Raw genomic sequence first — 23,112 nt, 5'->3', positions numbered from 1 at the left:
CCAGATGGATAGCTGTTGCAACCGATTACCTGACGCGTTACGCCGAAACGCAGGCTCTCCCTCAAGGCACAGCGTTCGAAGTTGCGCACTTCTTTATGCGTGCAATAGTGCCTCGACACGGCGCTCCGTCCGTCGTCATTACAGACCGAGGGAAGGCATTCACAGCTCAGCTTGTCCACGACATCTTTGAGCTGAGTCACACCAGCCATCGAACAACGACAGCATACCATCCCCAAACAAATGGGCTCACAGAACGCCTGAATAAAACACTGGCCGACATGATTTCCATGTACGTGGATGTGGAACACAGAATCTGGGACCAAATACTCCCTTACATCACATTCGAGTACAACACTGCGACTCAAGAAACAACCCGCTTTACACCATTCCGTCTAGTCTACGGCGGAGAAGTGCGGATGATGCTGGACGCCATGCTCCCGTGCGTGGATGATGACTTGACACCAGATGCGGGCTCCTTTGTCGAACAAGCCGAGCAAGCTCGCCAGCTTGCTCGTTTGCACATCACAGCTCAACAAGACACGGACTCCAGACGTTACAACCGGCGCCACAGGGAGGTTACCTACAACATCGGTGACCGTGTGTGGGTGTGGACCCCTGTCCGCCAAAAGGGATTGTCCGAAAAACTGCTGCACCGATATTTCGGACCTTATGAGGTGCTCCGTCGTGTTGGAAACGTGGATTATGAGGTTGTTCCACGTGGAACTGTGTCTACCGGTCGTCGGCAACCACGGACTGACATTGTGCATGAAATGCGACTTAAGCCATACTTCTCGCGTGAGAGCGATGACGCTCCACTTTAAACTGTGTTCGGGTTCTGCGTTTTAATTTATTTCTTTTTGTTCGTTTTTTTTTAACATTGTCTTCCTGCTTTTCCTGTTCGTTTTCTGCTTTGTACATACCCTCGCATCGGGACGATGCTCTTCTTTTTCGGGGGACTAATGCCACGGACCTGGCTCGAGCTACCTGCGCGCTAAGCCGTGACGAGGACGAAGTGGTCGCGTTCGCGTGAGGCGCGCTCGAGCTGGCTCTGTTCTGGGCGATGAAACCCCTCGGCCGTTCTGCGGTCCCCCTCTACGTCTACGACTGTTCTCCGTCTGGCCTGTGACAATATGTTGTCGAATTTTTAGTTCTCCGTGCAAGCTCCCATGACGTCATCCTTGGCTGGGATTTTCTATCCCGCCACAGCGCCGTCATTGACTGCGCCCGTGCGCATGTCGTCTTTTCTACGCTCTGTGATGCGCCCCTCGACGAGCCTTCGATTCGCCGTGATGCTAAGTTTGTTGTCGCCGAGGACACTCACATTCCCCCTGACAGTGCTGTGCTTGTCCCTGTTTGCGCGCCTCTGTTTCTGACGCCACCGTTCTCTTCACGCCTTCCCCCATCCTTGCTTCTCGCCGACGCCTCTCTGTTCCCTTCGCCGTCATCGACATTCAACATGGTACTGCCGCCATCCTCGTCTCTAACACCTCCTTCTCTGCCCTCTCCCTGCTCCGTGGCGAGTGCCTTGGCCATTTTGAAACCGCTACCTTGATCACTTCCTTGGACACTGATGTGACCTTCTCCAGTCCCGACATCGCTGCCCTCACCCCACGTAGCCCTACTCCCGATCACCCACTGCCTTCGGACATTTTCGACCGCTCTATTGACCGCGCCCTCGACACAGCTCAACACGCGCAGCTTCTTGCCCTGCTCAACCAGTTTCGCTCATCGTTTAACCACCAGTCCTCTTCATTGGGCCGTGCGACCAATGTCGAGCACCACATTGAAACCGGTACCCATACTCCTCTCCGCCAGCGCCCCTACCGTGTGTCACTTCACGAGCGCCGCCTCATCGCTGAGCAAGTGGACGACATGCTACAACGCGGCATTATTCAGCCATCTGCCAGTCCTTGGTCATCCCCAGTTGTCCTGGTGAAAAAGAAGGACGGCTCGATACGATTTTGCGTGGACTATCGCCGGCTCAACAAAATTACGCGGAAAGACGTCTACCCGCTACCCCGTATTGACGACGCCCTTGACTGCTTGCAAGGCGCCGAGTTCTTCTCATCTCTGGACCTTCGTTCCGGCTATTAGCAAGTTCCGATGTCTGCGTCCGACCGTCCTAAAACAGCATTCGTTACGCCTGACGGCCTATATCAATTCACCGTAATGCCATTCGGTCTGTGTAACGCTCCCGCCACGTTCGAACGAATGATGGACAACATCTTGCGCGGCCTCAAGTGGAACATTTGTCTTTGCTATTTAGATGATGTTGTGTTTTCGCCAGATTTTCCAACGCATCTCCAGCGCTTGCGCCAGATATTGAGCTGCCTGACACGTGCTGGCCTTCAGCTTAACCTCAAGAAATGTCACTTTGGTGCCCGGCAACTGACAATACTCGGCCACCTCGTATCCAAAGATGGCGTCCTACCTGATCCTGCCAAACTCCGGGCTGTGGCTGAATTCCCTAAACCAACCTCTACGAAACAGGTGCGCCGATTTGTGGGCCTCTGCTCCTATTTTCGGCGCTTTGTCCCTAATTTCGCCTCTATCGTCGCGCCCCTTACGAAACTCCTCAATGGTCCCGCCGACCTGTCTACGTGGAACTCTGCCTGCGATGAAGCTTTTGCTGCGCTCCGTCGCCTTCTTACTTCGCCCCATATTCTTCGGCACTATGACCCCAGTGCTCCTACTGAGGTGCACACCGACGCAAGCGGAGTCGGCCTCGGTGCTGTTCTGGCCCAGCGCAAGCCCGAATTTTCTGAATGCGTTGTTGCGTACACTAGCCGTGCTCTCACCAAAGCAGAGTCGAACTACACCGTGACTGAAAAGGAGTGTCTGGCCATAGTGTGGGCTCTCACGAAATTCCGCCCATACTTATACGGCCGCCCGTTCACCGTCGTTACTGATCACCACGCCTTGTGCTGGTTGGCCTCCCTCAAAGATCCCTCAGGACGCCTTGGCCGCTGGGCACTCCGTCTTCAGGAATTCGATATTACCGTAGTCTACCGGTCGGGCCGCAAGCACTCCGACGCCGACGCTTTGTCACGCTCGCCACTGCCCTCTCCTGCACCTTTCTTCCCCCTTATCTGATCCCCTACTCGCAGTGCTCACTACTATGGACATGCCCAATCAACAACGCCAGGATCCATGGATTTCGTCCTTGCTCGATGTCCTTCGTGCACACTCTACGTCCCCCTTCCCTCGAGCTCTTCGTCGCCAAGCTTCCCATTTTGCCATCCGCGACGATCTCCTGTACCGCCGCAACTATCGTCCGGACGGCCGAAAGTGGCTCCTCGTGATTCCCCGACACCTTCGGTCTGAGATCTGTGCACACTACCATGCCGACCCTCAGAGCGCTCACGCTGGATCGCTAAAAACCTACGAGCGACTACGGCAGAGGTACTACTGGCGAGGCATGTACAACTTCGTTCGTCGCTACGTTCGCTCCTGCACAGACTGTCAGCAGCGGAAGTCGCCGCCTCGACCCTCGACTGCTCCGTTACAGCCATTACCGTGCCCGGCTCGAACTTTCGATCGTGTGGGCATCGACCTATATGGGCCGCTCCCCTTCACGACCGCCGGAAACGATGGATTATAGTTGCCGTGGACCAGCTCACTCGGTATGCTGAGACCGCTGCCCTACCTGCGCCTACTGCTCGCGACGTCGCCCTCTTCCTTCTTCATCACTTCGTCCTGCGTCACGGCGCTCCGCGAGCACTTCTCAGTGACCGCGGCCGTGTTTTCTTGTCTGAAGTTGTTCGCGAGCTTCTCGATGCGTGCCACTCAGTCCACCGTACCACTACCGCTTACCACCCCCAAACTAACGGCCTCACCAAACGATTCAACCGGACTCTTGGGGACATGATCGCCATGTACATTAGCTCCGACCGCTCTAATTTGGATCAAGTCCTTCCGTTCGTGACCTATGCATATAACACCGCATCCCAGGCAACCACCGGCTTTTCCCCTTTCTTTCCTTTATTCAGGCGCGAGCCTTCCTGCCTCCGGGACACCATCCTTCCCTACAACCCAGACAGCTCAGAACTATACTTCCCTTTCTGACATTACCCGTCATGCTGAGCAGTGCCGCCAGTTGGCTCGCTCCTTCACCGCCGAACGTCAAGGGCTCCGGAAACATGAGTCGGACCAAGACACGCCCGCTACATACTTCTCCTCTGGATCATTGGTCTGGCTCTCTGTACCGGCTGCGTCCAAATTTTCGGCCAAGCACATTGGTCCTTACCGCATCTTAGAGCGTACGTGACCAGTGAACTATATCATCGAACCGGTGACACCTTCTTTGGACCATCGCCGCCGTGGTCGCGACATCGTTCATGTCAGCCGATTGAAGCCTTATTACAGCCCTCTCGTCGTCTCCTCGCCTTGAGTCGCCAGGATGGCTCCCTCTTTCCGCCGGGGCAGTTGGAATGAAGAAGATGATCCAGCACCGCCACCAACGACGACGAAGCGCTAGCGCCGCCCGTAGCAGGCTCGTGCTGGAGAACTGCCGCTTGTGTGCCGGTCCCTCGCCTCGCTCGTTCCTAGACTTCTTGCGCCAGGGTCTTCGTCGCCGGCGCTTGAAGGTGCCAATAAACCGCTCTACAAATGTATTGCGCGGGCTCAAGTGGAACATTTGTCTCTGCTATTTGGATGATGTTGTGTTTTCGCCCGATTTTCCGACGCATCTCCAGCGCTTGCGCCAGATATTGAGCTGCCTCACCCGTGCTGGCCTTCAGCTTAACCTCAAGAAATGTCACTTTGGTGCCCGGCAACTGACAATACTCGGCCACCTCGTATCCAAAGATGGCGTCCTACCTGATCCGGCCAAACTCCGGGCTGTGGCTGAATTCCTTAAACCGACCTCTACGAAACAGGTGCGCTGATTTGTGGGCCTCTGCTCCTATTTTCGGCGCTTTGTCCCTAATTTCGCCTCTATCGTCGCGCCCCTTACGAAACTCCTCAATGGTCCCGCCGACTGTCTACGTGGGACTCTGCCTGCGATGAAGCTTTTGCTGCGCTCCGTCGTCGTCTTACTTCACCCCCTATTCTTCGGCACTATGACCGCAGTGCTCCTACTGAGGTGCACACCGACGCAAGCGGAATGGGGCCTCGGTGCTGTCCTGGCCCAGCGCAAGCCCGAATTTTCTGAATACGTTGTTGCGTACGCCAGCCGTGCTCTCACCAAAGCAGAGTCGAACTACAGCGTGACTGAAAAGGAGTGTCTGGCCGTAGTGTGGGCTCTCACAAAATTCCGCCCTTACTTATATGGCCGCCCTTTCACCGTCGTTACTGATCACCACGCCTTGTGTTGGTTGGCCTCCCTCAAAGATCCCTCAGGACGCCTTGGCCGCTGGGCACTCCGTCTTCAGGAATTCGATGTTACCGTTGTCTATCGGTCGGGCCGCAAGTACTCCGACGCCGACGCCTTGTCACGCTAGCCACTGCCCTCTCCTGCGCCCTCTTCCATTGTATCTGATTCCCCACTCGCAGCGCTCACTGCTATCGACATGGCCAATCAACAACGCCAGGATACATGGATTTCTTCCTTGCTGGATGCCCTTCGTGCGCACTCTACGTCCTCCTTCCCTCGGGCCCTTCGTCGCCAAGCTTCCCATTTCGCCATCCGCGATGATCTTCTGTACCGCCGCAACTATCGTCCGGACGGCCGAAAGTGGCTCCTCGTGATTCCCCGCCATCTTCGGTCTGAGATCTGTGCGCACTACCACGCCGACCCTCAAAGCGCTCACGCTGGATCGCTAAAAACCTACGAGCGGCTACGCCAGAGGTACTACTGGCGGGGCATGTACAACTTTGTTCGTCGATACGTTCGCTCCTGCACAGCCTGTCAGCAGCGGAAGTCGTCACCTCGACCCTCGACTGCCCCGTTACAGCCATTACCGTGCCCGGCTCGCCCTTTCGATCGTGTGGGCATCGACCTATATGGGCCGCTCCCCTTCACGACCGCCGGCAATCGATGGATTATAGTCGCCGTGGACCACCTCAGTCGGTATGGAGAGACCGCTGCCCTACCTGCGGCTACTGCTCGCGACGTCGCCTTCTTCCTTCTTCATCACTTCGTCCTGCGTCACGGCGCTCCGCGAGAACTTCTCAGTGACCGCGGCCGTTTTTTCTTGTCTGAAGTTGTTCGCGAGCTTCTCGATGCGTGCCACTCAGTCCACCGTACCACTACCGCTTACCACCCCCAAACCAACGGCCTCACCGAACGATTCAACCGTACTCTTGGGGACATGATCGCCATGTACAGTAGTTCCGACAGCTCTAATTGGGATCAAGTCCTTCCGTTCGTGACCTACACTCTTAATCTGGTTCCACTTATGTTCCACATAAACTGAGTTGGCTCACCAGTTTCACTGGAACAAGGGGGATTTTATCTGGATCACACTTAATTATGTGGAACCATAAGAATTTTTCATTTATATTTGTTTTTCTTTATGTGGAACAGGCCGTCCCGCAGCGAACCATGCAGGTTTAAGTGGAACTTGCTGGTTGTTGAACTTATTTTGATCCGCTTATTTCTCACACGTTCCACATAAGATCTCAGACCGCACGCTTGAGAATTTTCTGCATTGCAACCTTTGTCTACACCCCGCAGTGTAATGCACCACGAGGATACTGTTATGGGTCAATGCGCTGCTATATTTGTATATACGCCACCAGAACCGTTTTCACTTAGAGTTGTGGATCGATTCGGCCTCGCCCTACCATCAACAATAGCCACGGTTAGCTTCGTTGGGAGAGCAACTGTCCCGCAGATAATGGTGGTCCCGGGTTCGCTTCCTGTTCAGGACTGAATTTTTGAAGCGAAAGCTTTACTACGCCAGGTTTTCAAGAGAGCAGCGCCAGTGAGTTTATCCTTGAATTTCCCCTATTGGTTGGGAGAGGTCATGTGACCTACTGACGTCATCACAATCTGCCCACCATGGCAGATGGCAACAGCACCATCGGACTGTGAGGAACCTCCTTACCGTGGTAGGTGGAGATTAAATTGATTGTTGGTTTGGCTTGGTTTGTTTTATGGGGTTAACGTCCTGAAGCGACTCAGGATATGAGAGACGCCGTAGTAAAGGGCTCCGGAAATTTCGACCACCTGGGGTTCTTTAACGTGCACTGATATCGCACAGTACACGAGCCACTAGAATTTCTCCTCCAAAGAAATTCGACCGCAGCGGCCGGGATCGAACCCGCGTCTTTCGGGTCAGCAGCCGAGCACCATAACCACTAAGCCACCGCGGCGGGCTAAACTGATTATTGGCTGAGAGGCCACCTAACCTTTTAACTAACCAGCGACGCAGAGTCGGAGGCTTCTCCAACTTCGGCACTGGACGCGGAGATGGTTTCAACTGAGATGGAGCGCCGGAACACTGACTTTGTGATCAGACTCAGCGAGTGTGACGACTCGGCTACGCGTGCATTTCATCGACGCTTTACCGACAATTCGTTCGGCAGTGTGCGTGGCGTTTGTGAACGTAGCCATGCAAAGGAAGCTTTAGCTTCTCACCATGGTTGGCCAAAGTTTAAACCACAGCTAATTTTTCTTGAAGCATCGCATTTTTTTTGCCTATTTTTTATTATTGCTTTTGCCCCGTGCTTTCGCTGAGTGTTTTGAGGACGTCTGCCGCGCGAAATCATTCAACAAGGAGCGGGACAGATGATGACCTTTTACCGTCTTTGAGCGTCACATTGTGCTCTAGCTTATAAACGCCTTTTATGCACCCACGGCCACAGCACATAAAAGGCCCCCTATACGCAATAAGCAGGGTGTCTTGCAACTTCTCGTAACATTTTAGTGTAGGATGTTAAAACATCCATTTCGTGTTTGGACTCTGAAGTGAAAGAGTTCCATATCATTGCAGCAGAAAGCTTGAATATTGTACAAATGCGTTGCTTTACACATCCGTCAATGCGACCGTAGTTTTCTTTTTATTTCAAACGTATACCACGATACCCACACCTAAAGCGCAGCAGTGACCGGAAGATTGCAATGCATGACCATTACGCTCGAAACGGCAGAAATATTAAAGAGCCACTGACGCTCTTTCCAAGATCGCGCCACTGAACCATGGTAGCGGCGTGCGCATTTAGATGCCCGCAAAATGCTAAAACAGCCCTGTGCTACGCAGTGTTAGTGCATGTTACTGAGCCCAGACGGCAGAAATCACTTCCGCGCCATCACAAAATCGTCAACACCGCCCGCACACACAGCCCGTACGGAGCTCGGTAGTATGACGCAACTAACGTTCGTGTGCGTGCAACGGAACCCGCCATGACCCGCGCCGACGGCCCCGGACATGCAGGAGCCCGAAAAACATAACACCATAGTAAAGAAAAGTTCCTCCCTTAGGAGAGCACAGATTTTTTTCTCGGAGCCACTAACACGACCACAGCGCCACCGCTTCTTAACTGAGGCGCCCGCAGCGCTGATACAGTATCTCTCGCGCGCCACTGGCGGCAAGCTCCGTTAATTTTTGCGTTCATTTTGTATTCCGCACTACGCCGCGATATTTGAGTACCTTCCGCCAAGAGAGGACGCCGTCTCCTTTGGATCGCTGAAAATTGCTAAAGGTAGGTGGTTTTTTCTTATTTACTGTAAGGTTAATTAGTGGCGCATGTGTGTTTTGTGCTCCTGCTAGGTTAGTCATTATGCCGCGCCTGTGGGTTAGAGGAGGAACCAACGGTTGGAAGATTGAAATGTGCACATGTTCGCTACGCACGCGGGCAATGGCGTTGTCAGTTTTGCGGATAGGGCTCGCTGTTCCGCCAGGATCCTCCTCTCGGTTACTAAAGATATTGCCAGAAATTCTTTGTCAGCTATGACCGCCGTACAATTAGGAATGCTGTTCAGTTGTACGGCGGTTATGTTTAAAGTAGCAGGAGTTGCTAATTCCACGGCCGGCGCCGTTCACGGCCGTTGCGTTCCGGGCGCTTTTTTACGTGTGTGGTCAGGTTTACGCGCGCTCGTCATGGACCTTGCGAATTCGGGTTCCGCAACGAAATGGACCATACGCTATAGTTTCCTGTGGTTGTGGATTGCAAGTTGCCGGTGCCGGGCGGATTTCAGTTCTGGATTTCGAATTACGTTAAGCTCGATCTGTGCCTATATCAAGCGTAGAAGGTGCCGATCGACAAGCCCTGAGGCATCGTTCTTATTCTGAAGTATGTATACTAGCTAATAGCGCCCTTTATATTTCCCTCGTTAAAAAGTTAGCGGCTTCAAAAAGGTGAGCGAAATGATCCTGTGCCTTTACGTCCAGGCAATGTAAGCGTGCGCACGTTTGGTTGTATGGTATCTTGTTTAGTGTTCACTCCTGTTGTAGCAAATACGGTGCGAATCCTAGATCTGTTTTGTAGACGCCACGTAAATGTGATTTCTTTGTGTGCAATGGCATATTGAACCAGTTGTCAGGGCGATGAGTAAAATGTGATAAAGTATATGCTTGTTATTTGAATGCTTGTTATTTGAAAAACTTTTGATATTGCAAGGGTAACTGCATGCAATATCACTGCATTATATTATATTATATTAGGTACATTATATTATATTATATTACTATATTTTTGAAAAAGAGTAAAATTTTGAAAGCTCCTGTAAATATAATGTAAGCTTATGTTAGGTCTATTTTGTGAAAATAAAGATATCTTTTTAAATATGTTTTATTGTAGGAAATGTAAGCACTAAATTGATGCTCTCAGCCTTTTCATATTATGGTTTTCCCACAGTGCAAATTCATTAGCTCTGTAAGCTCGGCAAAGAAAACAAGAGAACTGCATGCAAAGAAAGTAGCTGCTGCATCTATTGTTCACAATGCTGATGTTTCTCAGCCAGCTGTTTCTCTAAATGATGCTCTGCTTGAATTGAAGGTAACAGTAGCCTTTCTTTGCTTATAATAAATGGTTTCTACCTCAGTAGTATACCTGATGATGAAAATGCACAGCTTCAAATGTTACGCTGGTATCACAAGACCTTGCAGTGACGTAAAAGGCATTGCAATGATATGCAATGTCCTTGAAACAATCATGGGATTTCAGTGCACACATTTTTCGGCTGCCGTGTGATTTTGCTAACAATACTCATTGGAATGAATTTTGTAAAAGTTTTTGTTCACATTTAGGCACTACAGGATGCTGCGTTTGATGCTGGACACTTGAACCGGACAAGAATGAAGGCTCTTCTGCATGTAACATTTGCGGCTCATAAGGCTGAGACTCCACAACAGCTGCCTGCCTACTCATTGAATGCAGACGTGGTAAGAGTATGCTATTTTGCTTTTGGTTCTTGTCAAGAATTTTGAACAAGCTTCATAGCACAATGCAACCTGCAAAGCACTTCAGCACATCCCCTATGAGTAAATATAAACTGTTCTGTTGCTGGTAGTGATCACTTTTCTCAGTGCATGTCACTAGTTGCATATTCCTTCATCTGTAAAGAGCTATTGCAAGTTGCATTGGAAAACAAGGATGTGGTTTCAATGTAACTTACCCTGGAGCACATAAATGAATCAGCATATATGCAGTGCATTACATAACTGTCATCTGTACAGGTAATGATCGGCAGTATCTGGATCATTTTAGTGGCCTTACCTTTACTTATTTAAAAATAGGAAAGGTAGAGCATAGATTCTGCATTTTGCAATTTGCCCTAGCATCTGCATTTGGTGTCTTGCTGTGTGAGGTCCCAACAGACTCATGAAATTGTCAATATTTTTGATATCTTTGCAAATTATGGGCAGTTTCCTTACGAAGGTCGAATAATAGTTTCTGTAAAATATGTGCTGAAATTGGTGTTTTTTTTGCAGCTTACACTTGAAGCAGAAATTCTTTTTAAAGCAACAATGCAAGATATGGAAAGATAATAAGACATGTCCAGCAGGCACTTCACAGGGCAGATTTTGTGGAGCTGGATGGGTATCTTCGACCAAAAAATTCTGAATTCTGTGTGATCACACAGGTAAGACAGCTTCCTTTTGTAATTGCTGCTGATAGACATAAGCAACAATGAAAATGCATAAAATATTTGGGGTCCCTGGGCAGCATAATAGTTATGTCTGTAATACTTGGCTGAAAATGTGCAAGAACCTGTGGTGCATGTTTATTTTATTGTTTAATATAAATGATGAATTTTTCTTGACAAAGAATGTATGGAGGCTAGCATTCAGTTCTTCCACTGCTATAAAAACTAGCCATTCAAATGAGTGTTACTGGTATACATTCAAAAGAATGCAGAATAGAAATCATTATAGGCAGTGATTAATGTTTTTCATGCTTAGTTAAAATTGAGCTTAAGAAACTATAGACACTTAACATTTTGATTCGTGTTTTCTTGCTTGTGGTGATGTGTGAGGCATTATTATGCATGAATTACCACCCGGTGTTCTCCTACGACCAATAAATAATTTATAATTGCATTTCTTTCTCGTGCTGTTTCGGTTTCAACAGCCGAATTAGGACTCTGACGTCAGTGTGTGCTTGCAGGTCATGTGAGACGTGAAAAAACTCCAGTATGACCACTGCTTCCTCATTTGTTGTCATTGTGGTTCTTGAAGAAGGCTGACTTCAGCAGTGCAGTAAATCAAAACAAAGAAGCAGTGACTACATGGACGTTTTTCCATGCCTCACGTGACAAAAGCACTTTTTGATGTTACAGCTATCGTTCAGCTGTTGAAGCCGAATTAGCATGACAGAAAAAGTTCAATTATAAATTATTTAGGGGCCTAGGCTAATATTACATGCTGATTCATATGTAGTAGTGTCTTTCGAATCCTCGTTGAGTAATTTAAATGAGCATTTATTGTTTTACATTTGAAATAATGTATCATGCAAATCATCGTATCAAGGCAGTCAATGAATTGTTGCGTATAGCCTGGACTGTTTTTGCATTAAAGGGGAGATGCAACACTGACAGGCCCGTACCAGGCCCATGTATCATTACTGACGACGGACTGATAATGATCGTCACCAGGAAGAACACCATTGCCTTGGCTCCCGGCTCATCTATGGAGAGTGCCCTTATTTTGTGCCTAGCTGTCTACTTCATTTTGTACCTTTCTTATCCGCATGCTTTTGGCTAAACTTTGGGACTAGTTCAGACATTGCTGCTGCAAAACGAAAAATTTGATAAAGGGCTGATATCCTTCAAACTGAAGAGTCTGCTTAAAGGCCTCAGACTTATTTAGACACAGCCATTCCTGTATAGTTCATGGTTTTGATAATAAAGGATTGAAGGTTTCGGATAAGCGTTTAGGTAAAGCTTAACACATCAAATATAGCATCTTAAGAGACAGCTGTCATATTTGAAAATAAAAGCCTCAATTTCCTCCGAGTAATTAAGTATTGTATTTTTTGTGGCAGTGAAATAAAGCTTTGATGTAATGGATGCTTGTGTTCATTAACCATGAACAACACTGCTGAAGTGCAAGCATATCTGTGTATTATTGCCCATTTGTCTGTGCAGGAGGCGATTCTAGGTTGCATAGTGATGAAAGAAGAGTTTTAATATCTCTCATCCCACAACCTCAAGCTTTAAACTTAGGGGTGCATCAGACTCTATTTGTATAGCTTGGCTGATGGACTAGGTGTCCAACCAACAGAAATCATGATTGTATACTGTGAATTTGATGCAAGAAGTGTGGTTTAAGGGTACAGGAATATGCATATAGTATATCTGTTAAGAATTACTACAGGATGATTTCATTCATATCAGGTGTTTTGTGAACTTTATATTTCACCCTATAGTCCCTTGTGTGCAGTGCACTGCATATACAATACTATTGTGGAATAATTTTGTTCATATATAGACAAAATTAATTTACTATGGTTTGTACAAACAGTGCACTGCATGCAAGGAACTCTAGAGTGAAATATGTGGTTCACAAGATACCTGGAACGGGGTTCCAGCTATCTATATGATGCAGCGTTCCTGCTAAATTCCTGGAACGCTGTTTCAGATATATAGGCGCAGCACTGTTCCGGCTAAAACCTCGGAAATTTGTTCCACATATTTTGGAGTATCTGGAGCATAGTTCCAGCTATATAGGTGGAACATTTTTGCAAAAATGTTCCAGCTACTAAGTGGATCCTTAGGTGGAACCAGACTAAGAGTGTATGCATATAACACCGCATCCCAGGCAACCACCGGCTTTTCCCCATTCTTTCTTTTATTTGGGCGCGAGCCTTCCTGTCTGCTGGACACAATCCTTCCCTACAACCCCGACAGCTCAGTATATACTTCCATTTATGACATTATCCGCCATGCTGAGCAGTGCCGCCAGTTGGCTCGCTCCTTCACCGCCGAACGTCAAGGGCTCCGGAAACATGAGTCGGACCAAGACACGCCCGCTACACACTTCTCCACTGGATCATTGGTCTGGCTCTCTGTTCCGGCTGCGTCCAAATTTTCGGCCAAGCACATTGGCCCTTACTGCATCTTAGAGCGTACGTCACCAGTGAACTATATTGTCACGGCTATACAGTCGGGACAGCCAGGTCACGTTTTACTGAACAGCGCCAGGTAGCAGCGAACTCCCGAGCGGAACCCGAAGAAGAGACGACGAAGAAGCCCCGCCCGCCACCATGGCTAAGGCTAGCCAGGATGGCGGTTGAGACAGTTCGGCCAGGAGACTGCGCCACGAGAATGTCCAGGAATGTGGCATTGCTCCCCCCCTCTGGAAAGCGCCGCCCGCGGCGCTGGAGGGCGTGTGGTCCGGCAGCCGCTTCCCCGGGCACAGGCTTTTGGGGCACGAACATCCGCTGATCATAGAGTGCCCTTGCAGAGCCGCAGTAGTCATGGTGTATATAGTAGGTATCGTCGACGGGCGCGGAATCCACTTTCTCGGCCGTCGTGATCTCGTACGCGAGGAGAGGGAGGCATTAAGACAATCATCATAGATGCAGATAGCTGGAGCATATGGACGGTCAGGATGGAGAATGCCATGATCTTTGCGCTCTTAGTCGTCTGGACATAGGCTACTTCCAGTGGGAGCAGCACGCGGTCGTTCAGCGTTCGCGACAGTGAAGCGTGGGTACTCCGTCCGACGAAATATTCAAGCTGCAGCGTGTTATGCTTGAACAGCACGGCAAGTGTGGAATGGATGCTGACGTTGCCGAATTCCATGTGGCGGTTCTGGCCGATCACCATCTCGACGGGTGCGCACGGTGAAGAGCTGAGTGGAGAGAGAGAAGGTAGAGACGAGTGAGCTGCTAGCGGGCGTGGTAAGGCTTCATTCGGGCGACATGCACAACTTCGGACGTTGGTCGCCTAGAGGAACGAACAGTTCCTTGAGGGAGAACTTCATAGTTTACCTCGCCGAGTTGGCGTAACACTTCATAGGGGCCAAAGTACCGCCGAAGAAGCTTTTCAGAGCGCCCTCGTTGACGGACTGGGCTCCACACCCAAACATGTTCTCCGGGCTGGTAAGTGACATCCCTGTGGCGATGGTTGTAACGGCGAGCGTCTTTTTCTTGTTGATGTCGGATATGCTGCCGAGCAAGTTGGCGGGCGGCCTCGGCTTCGTGAACAAAGCGGTCGGCCCCCACGACAGTGGAGTTTTCACTACCAGGAAGCAGCATAGCGTCGAGCATTGTCACGGCCTCGCGACCATGGACTAAGCGAAATGGTGTGAAGTGAGTAGTCTCTTGCAGCGCGGTGTTATATGCGAACGTAACGTAAGGGAGTACTGCATCCCAGTGCGGTGGTCGTCGTCGACATACATGGAAATCATGTCGGCGATCGTCTTATTTAGGCGCTCAGTGAGTCCATTAGTTTGGGGGTGATAAGCTGTTGTTCGTCGGTGACTCGTGCCGCTGAGTCGCATAACTTCCTGTGTCAGCGCCGAGGTAAAGGCCGTGCCTCTGTCAGTTATAACGACCGTGGGTGCGCCATGACGAAGCACGATGTTGTGCATGAAGAAGGTGGCAATTTCCGCAGCTGTTCCGCGGGGAAGAGCTTTCGTCTCACAGTATCGACTGAGGTAGTCGGTGGCGACCACAATGTACCGGTTACCCAGCGAAGACTCCGGAAAGGGGCCGAGTAAATCCATGCCGACTTGGTAGAAAGGAACTTGTGGTGGATCAATAGGCTGCAAAAGTCCGGCCGGCTTAGTCGACGACGTCTTGCGACGTTGACACTCGCGGCAAGTTCGGACGTAGCGTTTCACAACCTCCGCGAGCTTGGGCCAGTAATATTTTTGCCGTATGCGGGCCAACGTTCGGGAGGAACCAAGGTGACCAGAGGAAGGATCATCGTGGGACGCCTGCAAGATTTCATCGCGAAAGGCATTAGGGATAACGAGCAGATAGGCAGGCTCCGTCGACCTATAGTTCTTTTTGTACAGGATACCTTCCCGTAAGCAGAATGATGACAGGCCGCGTGAAAAGATGCGGGGCGGAGTCTGAGCGCTTCCTTCGAGATAGTCAATCAGGGACCGTAATTTAATGTCGTCTCGTTGGCGGTGAGCCAGGGTGGACGCGGAAATGACCCCAAGGAAAAGGGAATCGTCATCGAGGTCCACGGTACTAGCAGGAAGTGGGGCACGGGACAAACAGTCTGCATCACTGTGCTTTTGCCCTGATTTATACACGATGGTGACATCAAATTCTTGCAGTCGGAGGCTCCAGCGTGCGAGTCGCCCTGAGGGATCCTTGAGATTTGCCAACCAACACAGCGAGTGGTGGTCGCTCACCACTCGGAAAGGGCGGCCATACAAATAGGGTCGAAATTTCGTTACTGCCCACACAATAGCTAGACATTCTTTTTCGGTGGTGGAATAGTTCACCTCAGACCGTGATAACGTGCGGCTTGCGTAAGCGATTGCGCGTTCGACACCATCCTGTCACTGTACAAGTACCGCACCAAGGCCAACGTTACTCGCGTCTGTGTGCAGTTCTGTGTCAGCGGCCTCATCGAAGTGCCCAAGTATGGGTGTATTCTCAAGAGGCGTGCGTAGCTCTTCAAAGGCATGTTGTTGCTCCCGACCCCAGACGAACGGTTCGTTATCTTTGGTGAGGCGAGTAAGGGGCTCAGCTATTCGGGAGAAGTTCTTCACAAAGCGCCGATAGTAGGCGCAGAGACCCAGAAAACGGCGCACACTTCGCTTGTCAGCAGGAATGGGAAAAGAAGCGACGGCGGCAGTCTTGTCGGGGTCTTGACTAACGCCCTTGGCGCTCACAATGTGGCCCAAAAACTTCAGCTCCTGGAAAGCGAAGTGACATTTCTCGGGCTTAAGGGAGAGACCAGCTGAACGGATAGCTTCGAAAACAGCGCGTAAGCGGCTGAGGTGTTCTTCGAAAGTGTCGGAGAAGATGACAACATCATCCAGGTACACAAGACACGACTGCCATTTGAGATCAGAAAGCACAGTGTCCATCATCCGTTGGAAAGTTGCCGGAGCTGAGCATAGGCCGAAGGGGAGCACCCTGAATTCGTACAAACCGTCCGGGGTAATAAATGCGGTCTTCTCCCGGTCACGTTCGTCCACCTCTATCTGCCAGTAGCCGCTGCGTAAATCGAATGATGAAAAGTATCTGGCGTGGCGCAGACGATCTAGGGAGTCATCAATGCGCGGCAAAGGATAAACGTCTTTCTTAGTGACTTTGTCGAGACGTCGGTAATCAACACAAAACCGGAGGGTCCCATCTTCCTTTGCAACTAGGACCACAGGCGACGCCCACGGGCTCTTCGATGGCTGGATCACGTCGTCGCGGAGCATTTCTTGAACTTGCCTTCGAATTGCATCCCGTTCCTTTGAAGATATCCGGTACGGCGACTGGCGTAATGGTCTCTGGCTTTCATCAACTATAATTCGATGTTTTGATATCGGCGTTTGCCTAACTCTGGAGGTTGACGCAAAACAGTCCTGGAAAAAGTCAATGACAGTCTGCAGGTTGCGTGTTTGACTAGGCAGGAGATTCGGGTTCACGTCGAGTTTAACCGGAGCATTCGTTGATTCCACGGACTTCGTAGTCCCTGTCAACGCGTACTCTCCGGCGCATTCCCCGAGTTCTTCAAAATAAGCAATCGTTGTGTTGGCCGCTAAACGTTGGGGTTCACAACTGAAATTTGTTATCAGTTGTTCGGCTCGCTTATTGTTGAGTTCTATAAGCCCGCGAGCTACACACACTTGCCGACCCAGGAGCAGTGACATGTTGGCTTCAGCGATGCCATGAGTGCCGGCGCTGTCATCGCACTCCACAGTTACTAGCATGGTGGTTCTCGACGGAATCACCACGTTATCATCGCAGACCCGCAACTTAGTCCTGCGTTGCTGCGGTTCGTCGCCAACAGTACGGTGTGCGGCAAACGAGACGATCAGCTCCTTAAAGTCGATGACAGCCCCATATTCCTGTAGGAAATCCAGACCGAGAATCAGGTCTTTAGAACACTCAGGAAGCACAGCAAAGCAGCCGGGGAAAGTGACGCCGCGGATCTGAATTCGTAAGGTGCAAACGCCGGTCGGCGTCACAACATGGCCGCCGGCTGTGCGGATCTGGGGCCCAGTCCAAGGTGTCAAAACCTTTCTAAGGGTCGTGGCTAGCCGGCTGCTTATCACAGAGAAATCAGCGCCGGTATCTACCAGTGCGGTTACTTCACAGTTATCGGCGGTTACTGGAATTTCCGTAGAAGCCAACTGCTGGCTCTTCGTCGGCGGTGGGCTCGTCGGGTCAGGTGGTCGTTGGTCTCGTCGTCGCTGCAGATCGTCGAGTGGAGGCTCTTGTTTCTTTCTAGCTGCGGCGGCCCTACCGCCAGAGGACGCCGTCTTCAGTTTTCCCGCCGTGGGGACCTGCCTCTGAATTCGCCAGAGGTCGACGGGCGGCTGGGAGAAGAGAGTCTCCTGGGCGATGGGGATCGAGACTGGCGTCGCGGCACGGTCTGAGCCTGCACGTTGGACGTCAGGTATTGTTCAATCTCCTGGGGTCGCTCGCCGTAGCGTGGTCGAGGAGCGTCTGAAGCGAAACCCCTTAAACCCATCTGACGGTAGGGGCAGTGGCGCAGGATGTGGCCGGGCTCACCGCAGTGGTAGCAGAGTGGCCGGTTCCTCGGCGTTCGCCACATGTCCGCTTTACGCATGGCGGGCCGGAATTCCTGCGGCACGGTGGTGGGCACAGTTGGACGTGGGTACTGCACAGCCGGCACAGGTGAAAAAGCTTGTGCCACTGCCGCAGGCCGTCGAAGTGCCTCGCTGTAGGTCATGATGTAGGGTTGGGGCTGCGGCTCCGGAACAACTGGTGCTGGCTGCACCACTCGACGGATTTCATCCCGTACCACGTCCGACAGGGCTGCGACGCTGGCCTGTGGAGCTGCGAAGCGGAGTTTCGCGAGTTCTTCGCGAACGATGCTCCTTACAAGGTCTCGAAGATCTTCAGGAGGCAGCGTCGTAGGCGTGCAGGTTTGAGCGGCTGCCATACTAGCCTGCCGGCCGTACTGTGCACCGCGTTCCTGCAAAGAGCGTTCCATGCTCACTGCCTCCTTCGTAAAATCGGCCACTGTCCTTGGAGGGTCGCGGACAAGTCCAGCAAACAGCTGCTCCTTAACGCCCCGCATCAGGTGCCGCACTTTCTTTGCCTCGGCCATAGCATGGCCTGCTCGACTGAAGAGGCGCGTCATGTCCTCAACGAACATAGTGACGCTCTCATTAGGCTGCTGCGATCTCGAGTGCAGAGCGACTTCCGCCTTCTCTTTTCGTTCACTGCTGCGGAATGTCGCCAGCAGCTCGCGAAGAAAAACCTCCCAGGTGGCAAAAGAGGACTCGTGGTTCTCGAACCAGATCTTTGCCGAGTCCGCTAACGCGAAGTAAACGTTCCTCAGCTTGCGCTCACCGTCCCACTGGTTGAAGGCTGCCACACGGTCGAAACTGGCCAACCAGTCTTCAACATCCTCGAACCTGTCACCGTGGAACGTCGGCGGTGACCTGGGCGCGTGAAGTACGAAGGGAGTGTCAGCTCCAAAATGTTGAGTGGTCTGGCTAGCTGTGGTTGATGTCATATCTCTTGCCGGTTTTGTCAGGCCGCTGAACTCCGGCTGTAGGCCTCGCAGGCGGCGGCTCGCTTTGTGGACGGGGGTTGTGTCCACGCACTGAGGGCTGGCTTCAAAGGTGTCTTCAGAGTCAGTGTACATGGGACATTACCCAGCCGGCTCCACCAAATATGTCACGGCTATACAGTCGGGACAGCCAGGTCACGTTTTACTGAACAGCGCCAGGTAGCAGCGAACTCCTGAGCGGAACCCGAAGAAGAGACGACGAAGAAGCCCCGCCCGCCACCATGGCTAAGGCTAGCCAGGATGGCGGTTGAGACAGTTCGGCCAGGAGACGGCGCCACGAGAATGTCCAGGAATGTGGCAATATCATCGAACCGGTGACACCTTCTTTGGACCATCGCCGCCGTGGTCGCGACGTCGTTCATGTCAGCCGCTTGAAGCCTTATTACAACCCAACCTAGCCTAACCTAGCCTATATTAAAACTTCCTGTTGGGCGAGTTGGTAGTTCATATTGAATTAGAAATATTATAACAGCAGCACGACAGCACGGATAAGCCTAGAAGCCTACCACATACAGAAACTTGGCAGCGAGTGCATCAGCGAACCTTCTTTATCTCTGTTCCAGGCTGATATTGACTATTTTAATGCAGCTACTTAGATGGAAGATAAACCGAAGTGTGATGCACTTGTCTACCCGCGCATGCGCTCGCGATTTGATGGCTCTGACTCAACCTTTTTGTTTCTTTGTCATTTTTTCTCACGATCCTTCGGCTTATAAAAGGTGTGGCTTTCACCGAATAAATTCAGTGGACAGTTAGCGCTTGTGTGTGTTTCCTCTCTTTTTTGTCCGTGTCTTTGTTCGCGCTATAATATTTCTAACCGAGCCTAACCTAGCCTAACCTGACCTAACCTGGCCTAACCTAGCCTAGCCTAACCCGACCCGACCTAACCTAACCTAACGTAACATAACCTAGCCTAGTCTAGCCTAGCCTAGCCTAGCCTAACCTAAGCTAAGCTAAGCTAAGCTAACCTGACCTGACCTGACCTAACCTAACCTAACCTATCCTAAGCTAACCTAAGCTAACCTAACCTAACCTAAGCTAAGCTAACCTAACCTGACCTGACCTGACCTCACCTGACGTGACCTGACGTGACCTGACCTGACCTGACCTGACCTAACTTGACCTGACGTGACCTGACCTGAGCTGACGTGACCTAACCTAACCTAACCTAACCTAACCTAGCCTAGCCTAGCCTAGCCTAACCCAACCCAACCCAACCCAACCCAACCCAACCTAGCCTAGCCTAGCCTAGCCAACCCAACCCAACCCAACCTAGCCTAGCCAACCCAACCCAACCCAACCCAACCCAACCCAACCTAGCCTAGCCAGCCTAGCCTAGCCTAACCTAACCTAACCTAGCCTAACCTAACCTAGCCTAACCAAACCTAGCCTAACCAAACCTAGCCTAACCAAACCTAGCCTAACCAAACCTAGCCTAACCAAACCTAGCCTAACCAAACCTAGCCAAACCAAACCTAGCCAAACCAAACCTAGCCAAACCAAACCTAGCCAAACCAAACCTAGCCAAACCAAACCTAACCTAACCTAACCTAACCTAACCTAACCTAACCTAACCTAACCTAACCTAGCCAAACCAAACCTAACCTAACCTAACCTAACCTAACCTAACCTAACCTACCCTACCCTAACCTACCCTAACCTAACCTAACCTAACCTAACCTAACCTAACCTAACCTAACCTAACCTAACCTAACCTAACCTAACCTAACCTAACCTAACAACCTAACCTAACCTAACCTAACCTAACCTAACCTACAGGCCACCAAAAAAGGCTGCCTGCATACTTTGGAGGTGCTTGCAGGCAAAGCAACCTCTCCAGTGCATGTGTCTCTGCATCACATCTCTCGCGCCTGTCTTGCCCATTAAGCTAACATTTCTGAGGCGCGCACGTTTTCTGAGGCTGCATCACCTGGCATCGACGCATCTGCTATAAAGCTGCGGCATCGCATCCAAGAAGGCACTTTGGCAGCAGCATTGTTCAAAAGAGAGTTTTCCTAAATGCTCCTGCATACTGTTACAGGTTTTTTTGGGGGGTGTTATTGTGTTACTGCCACTGCTGCTGCCAAAGGAGCGAACCTTGTTTCTGTCAGTATGGAGTGTGTTGAGTGTGAACAGGAAATCTTGGATCCCAAAGAGAGTATATCTTGCATGCTTTCGTACCATGTAGGAAGCTGCGCAGGAGTGTCCGAGGCAACAATAAAATCTAAGAAATCAGCCTACCAGAAATGGAAATGCCCATGAGAAAGAAAAAGCACCGTTGACCCTAGAAGATATGTTGGTCGTACTTCAGGAGATTAACCGAAAACTTGATGTTTTGTTGCCACTGAAAGAAACTGTCGATGGAATTGAGCAATCGGGGCAGTTTATGTCCGAACAGATGACAGACCTGATGACGCGCACAGAACAAAATGAGCGAGATATTAAAGCAATCCAGACTAGGCTCGCAAAAATGGAAATGAACAAAGAGCAGCTTGAATCGCTCAGTGTCCAACTTGATGACCTCGAATGGGGCAACCGAAAACTGAACTTAGAAATTCATGGTGTACCACAAATGGAAGGCGAAAATCTTTTGTCAAAACCTAACCTTGCCATAAAAACGCTCTCGCCAGTGAAAGTGAATAGCCCCAGCTATCAGAACACGACATCACGGCAATTCATCGATTGCCGGCAAAGCGTGACAAAGTGCCTGGCATCATCTGCCGTTTCACGAGACAGAGCATGAGGGACATGAGACAGACAAATTACTAAGCTTTATGATATGAGCAAGTGTCTGAGCAAGTGTGTGAAAAACGAGGTGTTGAACAATATATCTTTTCTATCCAAATTAGCTGGTTTAGAAAAACGAGATGCAATGTACAGCACAAGAAATATAGCGCAATTGAACGTAAAAACATACAGAACTTTCTATGGTAATCAAACATTAGAAAATAAACTACCGCGACTTCTTAACAAACTCGCACAAAACGATATTGATCTCCAAAATACAACACGCCACAAACTGTTCGAGTATTTTTTACACTACACCTAACCTTTTTTTTTCTGTGATTTGTTTACCTAATTCTTCTTTCTTTCACCATCATTGCAAGTTTTCTTTCCAGTCAGGACAAGGCTGTTGATTTTATGCTGACTACTATAACCTGATAAGAGCTCTGCTATGTGTATTTTTTTCCTTTGTTACCTGTATTTCCTGTATTTTCTTTTTTTTTGCGTGTGTGTGAAACCAGACCACTGCATTCCTGTCAAAGTGGAGGCCCGTTGCTCTTGCTAGCACGAGTCTGCCAGTGATTAATTTAACTGCCACGCAGTTTGCTCACAATGCAGTGGGCAGGTTGTGGTGATGAGCACACCTGCCTCGGTTGGGATGATCCCCTTAAGCTTTATTCTGATGTACAGAGTCGATCACACTCGTCTAGAGCAGATTAGAGACGTGAACGCACAGGCACCAGTGCCTGCGAAGCAGCTGCGAAAAGATTTCAGTTCATTTGCAGCACACCGTCTGAGCACCCTAGACAAGTGTGATGGACTCTCTGCTACACTGTTGTACTGAAAACACCCTGTGCCCTGTAGTGGAAACCAACTCACGGCCAGCTGACATCCGCCGGTCAATGTAGGACTCAGTGCTAGTGCAACCTTTGGGGTCTGTTTAGCACACATTTTATTCATTTTGTAAAGACGAAGATTAACATTCTGTGCAGCGGCGGCAGTGCCATCGCTGCGCGTGCTTTGGGCTCGCTTTGGCTGACCGCAGACCTGTCGCCACGCCTCTGAGTTATGCCAACGTCGCCCCAAGACCTGCCGCCCGTCCACTGACTTACGCCGAGGTCGTTGCTCAAACTCAGCCGCCTACGTACCCTATAGTGTCAGTGCCCGTACCAGCGCCGGCACCTTATATGCGACCCTCTCCACGAGGCCGAGACCCCTGGCGCACGACGGATAACCGGCCTATTTGCTACACCTGCGGATTGCCTGGGCACGTAGCCCGCTATTGTCGTCGCCGTCTCCCAGTCACGACACCGCCGGTCGGGTACTGGCCTCCA

At 50.6% G+C, this 23,112-nt stretch overlaps 1 long non-coding RNA gene across 1 annotated transcript; it reads left to right on the top strand.

Moving 5' to 3' along the window:
• Positions 1-8,466: 8,466 nt before the first annotated feature.
• On the top strand, positions 8,467-12,392 carry LOC149345431 (uncharacterized). Its single transcript, XR_016282852.1, has 4 exons — positions 8,467-8,586; positions 10,134-10,268; positions 10,818-10,969; positions 11,904-12,392. It is a non-coding gene; the product is annotated as an uncharacterized LOC149345431 (long non-coding RNA).
• The last annotated feature ends 10,720 nt before the right edge of the window (positions 12,393-23,112 follow it).

Source organism: Amblyomma mixtum, chromosome 5, assembly GCF_055824585.1.
Source record: "Amblyomma mixtum isolate Tamu chromosome 5, ASM5582458v1, whole genome shotgun sequence".
NCBI classification, from domain to species: Eukaryota; Metazoa; Arthropoda; class Arachnida; order Ixodida; family Ixodidae; genus Amblyomma; species Amblyomma mixtum.
The sequence above is the reverse complement of the archived record's forward strand: the minus strand, read 5'-3'. Positions and strand labels throughout refer to the sequence as shown.